Genomic DNA, 12945 nt, shown 5'->3' on the forward strand with positions numbered 1-12945 from the left:
ACTTTTTTGTGAATTCATACTTAATTTTTGTACAAATATTAAATCAATATCAATTTTTGTGAATTCATACCTAATTTTTGTTTTTAAAATTTATATTAATAATTTTATACTTTTTTGTGAATTCATACTTAATTTTTGTGTCATTATTATTATAAGTTGACTGGTCAAAGGTTGGACCGACATACCGCATTGGCTCATTGCTGCAGAATCACTTTCCGCATTGACTCATTGCTGCAGTCGTTCCTGTCGCATTGGGTCAATGCGGCAGATTAGTCAATAGTCTTACCCCTCAGCTTCCGCAACATTTTTTTTTGTGCCTAAATTAAATTTTTGGGTTTTAAAATTCCGGTTTTCAGCCTATAAATAGTGCTTTTGTAATCTCATTTTTTTTCATTCTACATTTTCTCTTCAACATTCTCTTCTCTATTTTCCGAAAAATGGTTTTCTACTATGATTGGGACAATAACAAGGTAATTATCGATGGTGTGGCTTATGACGGGCCGGAAGAAGATGAAGACATGGCAATAGCTCTCCGCCGTATTCAAATGGTGCTTGAGCGCAAGAAAAGAAAGGAAAATGAGGCGAAGGCGGAAAAGTTGAAGAGGAAGAAGGACGACGATAAGGGTGATAAAGGCGGTTCTTCCAACACCGTTAAAACTTGATCATTCTCGTCGGAATAAAATGTTTAAGTTATTATGTATTTTGTTTAAGAAAATATTTGAATGTACTCCTTTTCTATTTGAATAAAATAAATTATTTAATATTTATCTTTCTTGTATTGTCGAATTTAATTTATCAATTTTTAATTTATAATAAACAAATATAATGTTAAAAATTAAAAATGTGAAAAACTAAAAAAATGAATTTTTATCGAATTTTCTTTGCCTATAAAAAATATAAAATAACTTAGCCTCTAAAATGTTAAAAATTTCTTGGTAACAAACTATATAAAAATTTCTTGTTATATTATCATGCACATATTAAAAATGTGAAAAACTAAAAAAATAAAATTTTATTGAATTTTCTTTGCCTATAAAAAATATAAAATAACTTAGAATAACTCGGCCACCTACCGCATTGTGTCATTGCGGCAGGTGGCTCTTCAACCACCCGCCCGCGTGTTTTAAATATGTTGTGGTTGTGATTTACACCTCCCGCATTGACACATTGCGGGAGGGGGGATTTTTTTTTATTTTGTTCTTATTTATTTAAAATGGAAAAATTGTATAGAATTTTTTTTAATTCAGTATAACTTCATTATACAGTACAAATGTGTTATTATACATAAATTTGAAATATTTAAAATTTAAATTAAAATAATTTAATTAGAATTCACTCAAAAAAGTTCAAGGCAAACAAGTATGATTGTTTATTGATCGAAAGGTGTCGTCATCATAACATTGAACATTTCAGTTATCATCTGCGTATTTTTATTTTTTTCATTAAAACTAATATTTTAATTATTTTTTCGATTATATATCTAATTAAATTTTAAATTCTTAACTCATTATACAATTGATAATATAAATGGGAAGTAGTGATTAAATTAGTAAATATAGAAACAAGTTGTTGTTCAAATTAGTTATATACTTTTTAACTCCGTTATTATCGGAAACAAATTAAATCATTAAAATATATTTTTTTGTTATTTAAGAAATTAAATAACTGCTTCATTGTTTCATTGCGCTGTTGCAATGAAACAATGCGGGTGTATTGTTGCATTGAAACAATGCGGCAGCATCTGCAGCAATGTTTTATTGCAGCCTTTGCAATGAAATATTGCGGCAGTATCTGCCGCAATGTTTCAATGCGGAAGGTGGTTACTACAACCACCCGGGGTTGTGGACCAAAACCCATATATATATATATGGGTATTTTAATCTATATCGAAAGAAAGAGAAATAAGTATATGGGAAAGTACTAGCCCCTTGAGTATATGGGAAAGTACTAGCCCCTTAGCTTTCAAGATATGATTTCTTATTTACCCAAACAGTAAGTTAGAAATTTGAAATAACTTTCACTCCATTTAATAGGAATGGAGTGCAACCCAAACATACACATAAATGCATTCGCATAATACCCAACTATATGAACTCTCGAAAATTCTGTAAAGAAGAAGAAACTCACAAAATTGGACCCTAAATTTAAAGACAGTCTTATCATTACTTCATTAGCTTTGTTATAAAATTGGACTCTAAAACGATGTTGTTCTGATGTTATTATATATGCTGGCATTTATAACGTGGCATGTGGGTCCTATCATACATGTTACCTATCGATGTCGGTATGAAATGATGCACACAAAATCGACGACGGATCACGGTAGAAAATTTTATGCTTGTAGTTTTTATTGTTTAAAATGTGTTGACAAATTTTATGTGGCAAAGTGCGTCTGCCTATATCCATTTTTACCAATATCAGTGGGAAATAGGGCTGTTCACGAACCGAGTCGAGCCGAGCCGAGCCGAGCCGAGTTTTGACCGAACAAAACCGAGTTTTATTTTTTTTCCGACGAAATGAGCCTAGTCGAGTTTTGTTATCGAACAAAAATTGTGTTTGAGCTCGAACTTGTTAACTAATGAGCCGGACACAAATTTGTTCGCGAACATAAACGAGTCTTGCCAAAAAAATAAGGTCAACCGCTATTTGACCGTGAAAAAGCTCGAACTCGAGTTTGTATTTTCTACCAACTTCATTTACGGTAGGAAAAGGTCATTTGACTTAAAAATCGGTAGAAAATAATTAGTAAAAAATTTGCAATATAAAAAACCCGTCGTTTTTGTTATAGTGCATTTAAAATTTGTAACCCCCTGGATACTTGAATTAAAATAATGTTCGTTCACATCGCATCTTGTTGCCCCCTCCAATTAGCTAGATCGTACTACTATTTGTTTTCTTTATCCAATTCGTACTACTAGTCTGTTATATTCTTTAGTGTGTGAATAAAGAGCTAATGAAACGTATCTTCTGTCTCTTACAGTAACTCAAAAAGCTCATAAAACATATTCCTTTAATTTGTAAGTTGTAATAATTATTATTTTAATTTAGTGAACACACACACATAATTATATGTACATATGTAAAAACATTGTCAATATTAAATAAATACAATTTTATTATTAAGGTGTGAATTTTTTTGAAGAAATTATCAGGTTATAGCTAAGATCTATGTTTGTATTTAAAATAATAATTTAATTTCAAAATTATAAATTTAAATTGGTGCTACACATTTCAAAAAATGTGAAAACTGAAAAGTCAAAAAAATTGCTAAAATGGGGTAGACATAGGAAAAAGTGGAAGTCTAATTTAAATGCATCACTGTGCAGATACCTATATATATTATCGAAGAAAATGAAGGTTGACACCCACCAAAATAAGCAGCCCGGTAATTGGCTAGAAAACTAAACATAATTAGTTAAAAAATACAGTTTCAATAGTCATGTTTGTTTCAGGGGGTTTATCTCGGACTTTTATATATGTCGCTCTTTCTAAATTAAATTGAATATAATGGACTATTAATCCATGAAATCTGATTTTAAAATCTCCTTTTTCATTATTAATTTCCATAAGATTGTAATACCTTATTATAATCTCATGTAAACCAGAAAGATGATCAAACTGTAGTAATGTGTATTCGCTTCAGACTAGGACAACTGAGCTCTCATACAAACCTAAACTTAGGCCATCATATCAACTACCATTAAATTGGAATTTAGACTCCAAACTGCAATTTTTCCTAAAGTGTCCTAGGTGTCCGAGAAATGAATTGCAGTTGAGTTTGAAAGTTAGATAAAATAAAATTATTGACATAAACAAAAATAAATTCTCCAATATATCCACCTTCAAGGCTTAAGGAAAAATTGATGATAACATATTCAAAGGCAAGAAAACTTGCAATAGGTCCCAATTAGACAATATTGTTGTGTATTCTCTTTGTACTAAAAAACCGATCAGCTTTCACAAAAACCTTAGATTAGGTTACTATCAACGGCTTACTGTCGGAATTCAAAACTCTTTAGTATAGGTAGTAATTTCTAAGGTACAGTGTCTTGGATTGCCTAGGTGTCTTGGCCGAGACATATAAACTGCTACTGAGTTTTGAAAGATTGAAGATTAGGTTTTAGACAATTTTACGAAGCCTTTAAAGGAAGAAGCAACTCACAGATTAAGAAGTTGGGAAGGTGTACTGTGTAGTGTGTACTGCTGAATTAAGCTTTGAGTCCGAATGAGGTTGTTGGAAGACCTCCCTTCCAAATTAGTTGTGTCTTAACTTTTACCCCTATTTTAAGGTGTCATATCTTCTTTAATTATTTTTAAAATTTTATTTTTATAATTAAAATTTCAATAATTTTTTAGTCACAAAAATAAAATTTTTAAAAAAATAATTAGAGAAGATGTACGGTCAATTTATCTTAAAATACGTCTAAAAATTAAAGAAAACGCCTAATTTAAAAAGGAAAAGGGTAAACTCAAAGTGCATGTGATGTCAATTCGCTTTAGCATTACAAGGAATACAGAAAAAAACTAATCCAACTGTATCCTAATAATTCTTTAAATCACTAAGATTCAGTAAGACCTTCTTCCAATTTCTTATATTTAGCTAACCTCTGTCTAATTTTTATTTTATAATATATATTTGGAAAAAAAACTTTATCTTTCTTCATTTTATATAATAATGTTAATTTTTAATAATAAAATATTATATAATCAATAAATACAGGGGATGTTGTTGCAGTTGAGAATAGTTATTGATGTTTTAAGTTACTAAGTTCAAATATTTTATATTAAACTTAAACAATAAATTAAGAAATTATCGGAGATGTTTTTAGTGCCTAGAATGTCAATAGAACGAGTCTTATTTTTACATGTCTAAGCTAAATGTCTCATTTTTTAAACTAGCTAGCATGAGTTTAATAACACGCACGCGCATCTTTTCGATCAGAATGTCGTTACATGGACGAAGTGTTAATATGTTGTTCTCTGTTAGTCGCTCATTAATTTTTATTAGCTTAAAATCCGTATTATATATGTATGGGTTTTTTTTAATAATTATATATTTTTAAAATTTTATTTATTTAATTATATAATAATTTTAAGTTTTAATATATTTAAATAAACATATATTATAAATTGATAATAGAATTAATAATATAATTAGAAAAAAAAATGTTTGTATTTTAGCAGGATATACTTAGTCATATACTTAGTCGTAGTTTAGGATAATAAGAGATTTCGTAATTAAGGAGAATAAGAAGACTCTGTATAGTAGTTAGCAATTTATTAATAGTTTAGTTGATATATAACATTATTTATTTTTGATTTTGAATAACTAAAATGTTAGATATATTTGATAATGTCATGGCTAATATGTTTTATGTTTAGTTTTCAGATCTTACGTGAACAAGATAAATCAGTACTTAACTGTTGATCAGTACTTATACTGGAAGTCAGGACTTAAGGATATCAGTACTTATATTATCAGGAGATAATCATCAGAAGATAGATATCAGAACTTAAGTGCTGAAGGACAATCAGATAAGGACAGTAACTGATTAAAGGAAAGAAGATCGAGATAAACATAAGAAGAGATATGCATGAAGAAGGAATTCTGTGAAGAATGGAATACTTGGAAGAAAAGATATCTGATTGATATATTTTAGGAAGCAGAATTATATTCCATATCAATTAGTGATTATCTTGTAACTGTGTAGTATATAAACACAGGCATAGGGTTTACACTATAAGTGTTATCATTATCGAAGTTATTATTCTATATAACCCTAGCAGCTCTCGTGATATTTGTTCATCACTGAGAGGTAACAGTTCCATACTGTAACAGAGTTTATTGTTTCAATAAAGTTTGTTTTCTGTTACTTAAGACCTTTAAGTTCGATTTGAGTGTACTATACACTGTATTCACCCCCTCTACAGTGTGTGTGTGACCTAACAATTGGTATCAGAGCCTATCTGTTAACTTACATACAGTTAAAGATCCAAACACAATCATGTCGGACACAGAAACTCCAACTAAGCCTACCACAACTGAGGAACCACCAAAGACACTAATTCAGAGTCGGTATGAGACCATCAGAGTCCCCATACTGAGACCATCTGAATATCCCATATGGAAGGTAAGGATGACCATGTTCCTGGAAGCAACAGATCCAGAATACCTGGATAGAATCAAGGAAGGTCCTCACAAACCAACCAAACTCGCTGTTGCAGTTGCAGGTGAAGCAGCAATGACCGTACCAAAGGAGAAGAGTGATTATACTGCTGAAGACATAGCATCAATTGCTAAGGATGCTAAGGTACGACACTTACTGCATAGTGCCATTGATAATGTAATGTCAAACAGGGTAATCAACTGCAAGACTGCTAAGGAGATATGGGATGCTCTGGAAACAAGGTGTCAGGGAACTGACACAATTAAGAAGAACAGGAAGACAATACTCACTCAAGAGTATGAACACTTTGACTCAAAGACTAATGAGTCATTGAATGATTTATATGATAGATTTGTCAAACTTTTGAATGATTTGTCATTGGTTGATAAAGAGTATGATCTTGAAGATTCAAACCTTAAGTTCCTGTTAGCTCTTCCTGAATGCTGGGATTTGAAGGCAACGACAATAAGAGACAACTACAATCTTGATGAAACAACTCTTGACGAAATCTATGGAATGCTCAAGACTCATGAGCTGGAGATAGAACAAAGAAGCAAGAGGAAAGGAGGAAAGTCAAGGACAGTCGCTCTTAAGGCTGAAGAAGAATTCCCCAAGGCAGCTTCCTCAAAGAAAGACAAGGGTAAAGCTCTTTTCATAAAGTCTGATACTGAGACATCAAGTTATGAGAGTGATGATGACTCAGATACTGAAAGCTTGCCTGAGACCGATGCTGATGAGGAGATGATGAAGCTGTGTGCTCTTATGGTGAAAGGAATCACCAAGATTGCATACAGGAAGTTCAGGAAGGGAAAGAAGTTTTTCAGAAAAAGCATAAGTTCTGATAAGAAGAATTTCAGAAGATCTGAAGGCAGAGGAGGAAAGTCTGACAGAGGAGATTACACCAATGTTAAATGCTATAACTGTGGTGAGAAAGGCCACATATCTCCTGACTGCAAGAAGGTAAAGGGTGACAGAGGCAAGGCTCTTGTCACAAAGCAGAAAAGTTGGACAGACACTTCAGACTCTGAAAGTGAGGAGAACTATGCATTGATGGCAAATGCTGATAAAGAAAGTGTTGAGAGCAGTTCTGAAGCTGCTGAAACAAAGGTACCTCAGACTACTTATGCTTTTCATACTGATGATATTAATGAGTTGAGAAGATATCTTAAAACCATGTTTGTTAGTTATAGAGATCAAACCTTAACATGTGAAAGATTAACTTCTGAAAATCTTGCTTTTAAGAAAAGAAATGATTTCTTAGAAAAAGAGTTAGTTATATTCCATCAAACTCAGAAGGATAGAGATGATGCTTTTTATGTTAGGGATGAAGTGCTAAAAATGAATGAATCTCTAAAAACTGAGTTAGAAAAGAAAAGAGAGATAATCAGGACTTGGACTAACTCTGGTAGAACAACTCAAAATTTGCTAAGTAGTGAAAATTGGAAAGAGGGCTTAGGTTATGGAGAGAATAAGAATGACAAAGGAACTGAAGAAATTAAGCCTGTTGTTAAGCAAAAGCCAAAGTTAAAACCTGTTAAGTTTGTAACTGTAAAGTCTGATAATGAGAAATCAGAAGTTAAAGAGGAATTAACTTCTGACAAACTAAAACAGGAAAAGACAGCTGAAGTAAACATAGGCTTAATGACAAAGAAGCAGCTTAAGCATAAGCTGAAAGATGTCAAGAATGCAAACAAGGTAAAATCACCTAGGAAAAATAGGAATGGAAAGGAAGGTGTGAATAAAAGCAATAATTATAAACCTGTTCCTGATGCTCCTAGGAAAATATGTCATAACTGTGGAAGTTCTAACCATCTGGCTTCTTTTTGCAGGAAAAATAAGAATATTAACTCCTTACCTTCAAAATCAGGAGTTAAGAGTCAGTCAGTTAGATACAAACCACAAAATCCTTGTTTTCATTGTGGTAGTTTATGGCATTCCATTTATACTTGTAAGGAATATCATAGTTTGTACTATGATTATTATCAAATAAAACCTTCTTTGAAGAAAATTTCCATTGTTCCTTATAGTGTAAATTCTGATTCAAAGTCTGATAATGTAAATTCTGATAAGAAAAATGTTAACATAAACTCTGATGCTAAATCCGCTGCAAATGTTAACAAACTTAATAAGGCCAAAGGATCCAAGCAAGTCTGGGTCCTTAAAACTAATAATTAGTGGTCTTTGTGATTGCAGGGCAACAGGAAAAATATTCTAGTTCTGGACAGTGAATGTTCAGGTCATATGATTGGAAATAAGGCCCTGCTATCAGACTTTGTGGAGAAAGCTGGCCCAAGTGTTTCTTATGGAGATGGCAACATTGGAAAAATATTGGGATATGGCAATATCAATCTTGGGAATGTCATCATTAAAGAAGTAGCTCTGGTCTCAGGACTTAAACACAACCTACTGAGTATAAGTCAAATCTGTGACAGAGGTTATCATGTTGATTTCTTTGAAGAACACTGTGAAGTTGTGAGTAAATCTAAAGGCAAAGTTGTTCTGAAAGGATACAGACATGGTAACATTTATGAAGCTAAGCTTTCAACAAGTACTGATGGCTCTGCAATCTGTCTGTTAAGTAGAGCATCAATTGAAGAAAGCTGGAATTGGCATAAGAAACTCTCTCATTTAAATTTCAACAATATAAATGAACTGGTCAAGAAAGATCTTGTGAGAGGATTGCCAAACACAGTATTTGCTCCTGATGGTCTTTATGATTCATGTTAGAAAGCCAAACAAAGAAAATCTTCTTTCAAGAGCAAGACTGAATCATCAATTCTTGAGCCTTATCATCTTATACATGTTGATCTATTTGGTCCAGTAAATGTCATGTCTATTGCAAAGAAGAAGTATGCGTTGGTCATAGTGGATGAGTTCACCAGATACACATGGGTGTATTTCTTGCACACAAAAAGTGAAACTGCATCTATCTTGATTGATCATGTCAAACAGCTGGATAAAATGGTCACAGATTCTGTGAAAATTTTAAGGAGTGATAATGGCACTGAATTCAAGAATTTGATAATGGAAGAGTTCTGCAAAAGCCATGGAATAAAGCAGGAATTTTCTGCTCCTGGAACTTCACAGCAAAATGGAGTTGTTGAAAGGAAGAATAGAACTCTCGTTGAAGCTGCACGTACAATGCTTGAAGAAGCAAAGCTTCCAACCTATTTCTGGGCTGAAGCTGTGCAGACTGCTTGTTTTACTCAAAATGCAACACTCATTAACAAGCATGGAAAAACACCATATGAGATGGTGAAGAAAAAGAAGCCAAATCTGAAATATTTTCATGTATTTGGATGCAAGTGTTTTGTTCTCAAGACTCATCCTGAACAGCTATCAAAGTTTAATCTAAAAGCTGATGAAGGAATCTTTGTTGGATATCCACTTTCCACAAAAGCCTTCAGAGTCTATAATTTGAGAACAAAAGTGGTCATGGAATCTATCAATGTCTCTTTTGATGACAAGAAGATCACTAGTCTTAAAGATTTCGTTGACCATGATCAGCTGAGATTTGAAAATGAAGACTCATATTCTGATACTGAAAATCCTGACAGTCTAAGTCCTGATACTGCAAACTCTGATGGATTAAACTCTGATGTTATTGAAACTGTGGTGACTACGTTAAATGACGATGCCCCTATGCAGGGGGAGCATACTCAAAATCCTACCACATCTCAAGAAACATTCGAACATGCATCTGGCTCTTCAAGTTCTGATTCGTCAAGTTCTGATAAGCCAAGTTCTGATAATACTGAAAATCTAAATACTGAAGAATCCAACTCAGAAAGCATAGTTTCAGGGGGAGCATCAGAAAATGAAAATGAAGATAGCATGGATCATGGGGGAGCATCCAGTTCTAGAGAAAACCTTCCATCTGCAAGGAAGTGGACAAAATCACATACACCTGATTTGATAATTGGAAATCCTGATGCAGGTGTCAGAACTAGAACAGGTACTTCAAATGAGTGTCTTTATAATTCTTTTCTCTCTCAGACTGAGCCAAAGAAAGTGGAAGAAGCTCTTCAAGATGCTGATTGGGTGCAAGCAATGCAGGAAGAGTTGAATGAATTTGAAAGAAACAAAGTCTGGACCCTAGTACCAAGACCAAAGAATAGATCTGTTGTTGGTACAAAGTGGGTATTCAGAAACAAAACTGACAGTGATGGCATAATTACAAGGAATAAGGCAAGGCTAGTTGCAAAAGGATATTCTCAACAGGAGGGAATTGATTATGATGAAACATTTGCACCAGTTGCTAGGTTAGAAGCCATAAGGATATTTTTGGCTTATGCTGCTCACAAAAAGTTTACTGTCTTTCAAATGGATGTGAAAAGTGCTTTTCTCAATGGAGAATTGGAGGAAGAGGTATATGTTGAACAACCTCCAGGTATTGTAGATACCAAACATCCAGATTATGTCTACAGACTTGATAAAGCACTTTATGGACTTAAGCAAGCTCCTAGAGCATGGTATGAGACTTTAGCTCAGTTTCTTCTGGAAAGTGGATTCAACAGAGGGACAATAGACAAAACACTGTTCTACCTCAACCATGGAAAGGACTTACTTCTGGTCCAGATTTATGTTGATGATATCATTTTTGGATCTACAAATGACAAACTTTGCAAGAAGTTTGCCAAACTTATGCAGTCAAGATATCAGATGAGTATGATGGGGGAACTTAGCTACTTTCTGGGCCTTCAAGTCAAGCAGAATGAGGAAGGCACTTTTATTTGTCAAACCAAGTACACCAGAAACTTGCTAAAGAAATTTGGAATGCAAGATTGTTCAAGTGCATCCACTCCAATGGCCACTGCAACAAAACTGGATAAGGATACCGGTAAATCAGTAGATATTACTGACTACAGAGGTATGATTGGCTCTCTACTCTATCTAACTGCTAGTAGACCTGATATCATGTATGCTACATGTCTTTGTGCAAGATTTCAAGCAGATCCAAGAGAACCTCACTTAACAGCTGTAAAAAGAATCTTTAAGTATCTTAAAGGAACAGCTGCTCTGGGATTATGGTATCCTAGAGAATCAGATTTTAAACTAATAGGTTACTCAGATGCAGATTTTGCAGGTTGCAAAATTGACAGGAAAAGCACAACTGGAAGCTGCCAATTTCTTGGAGGCAGATTGGTTTCTTGGTACAGCAAGAAACAAAAGTCAATTTCCACATCAACTACAGAAGCAGAGTATATTGCTGCAGGAAGCTGTTGTGCACAGATTCTTTGGATGAAGAATCAGTTACTGGATTATGGGTTAACATATTTCAAAATCCCTATTTACTGTGATAATCAAAGTGCTATTGCTATGACAGGTAATCCAGTTCAACACTCAATGACAAAGCACATCAGCATCAGGTACCACTTCATCAGGGAACATGTGGATGAAGGTACAGTGGAATTGCATTTTGTTCCCACAGATCAACAGTTGGCAGATATCTTCACAAAACCATTATGTGAAGCTACTTTTACAAGATTGGTAAATGAACTTGGAATGGTTTCAGGTTCCTTCTCTAAATCTGCTTAGACTTGTTCTGTATCATCAGACTTTATGCTCAGTATTTACAGAATTCATCTCATTGTGTATTCTGTGCTTAATTGATAAATGTCTTTAAGTACTGACTGTTGTCTGATATATGTTTCTAAACTCTGATAAGTAATATGTCTGTTCTAGTACCTATTCAATCCTATGAGGATAACTGTGCTAGATACTGACCTAGTAGTCTTCAATAAACAAATGATTCCATGGAAGAAGTAATTATTTAAGTGGAAATCGTATGACACTAGCAAATTCTGATAACTGAGCTTAGTTAAGTTCACTTTGTATATCTTATTACTAAGTCACAAATTAGAATAATGCTACTCATCTGTTAAGTTCTGATACTAGTAAAACTGCTGAATGTACTAAGTGCTGATAGACCTCTCTTATCAAAAGCAAAAGCGAAAAGATCAAAGATTAAAATCAGGTACTCCTTTGAGATCTAGAGTAAAAATATGGAAGGGACGACCCAAGTGCATTGCTGGTATTAAGTAAATATGCATCAGAAAAGCAAAATATTTTCTTGGTGATTTTTCACACTCTATGATTACTGGAGAAATACTCTGAAAATAGCATAAATTCTGATAAACAGTCGTGACTCACTTACACTGAGAAGCCACTGTAAAATAGAATTTCAAAAGATGCATAAAATTAGCACAAAACAGTTGAGGTGGACTCAAGCATAAACTCATTCTTCAGTCGGTTTCACGACAATGACAGATCTTTAGCAAAATTTTAGTTATGCCTTATTTCTAAGATGTACTGCAGTGAATCAGACTTTACTCTTTGTCTGTTTTTAGCTTAATGCACACACTAATCACTCCATCTGAATGATGAAAATTTCTGTGGTGGTCTATGTTATTTTAGATAAAACAGTCAATGTGTCATTATTGCACAAATTCTGAGGACAAGTTCTAAGTTACACGTTCTGATGATTAAGTACTGACGTCCATAACTCAGAACTTGTATGAGTATTTACTAAGATAGGCATTCCTTTTTCGAGTTAAGAAATTATGTTCTGATGACTGTTAAGTTCTGGTATAGGTTTAAGTTCTGATTTCTCAGTCTAATCCTTTACTTGGCTTATCTTTGAATAAAATTTGATAACAGTCTCAGTTTGTACTCGAATATGTTGAAGTGGAAGATTAATAGTCACTGTGATTAGGATTAATGGTATTTGTACTTGAACAGACCACTGTTTCTTGTGTTTTGTGCGGTCTAGACCATG

The sequence above is a fragment of the Apium graveolens genome, chromosome 6, assembly GCF_009905375.1.
Source record: "Apium graveolens cultivar Ventura chromosome 6, ASM990537v1, whole genome shotgun sequence".
Taxonomy (NCBI): domain Eukaryota; kingdom Viridiplantae; phylum Streptophyta; class Magnoliopsida; order Apiales; family Apiaceae; genus Apium; species Apium graveolens.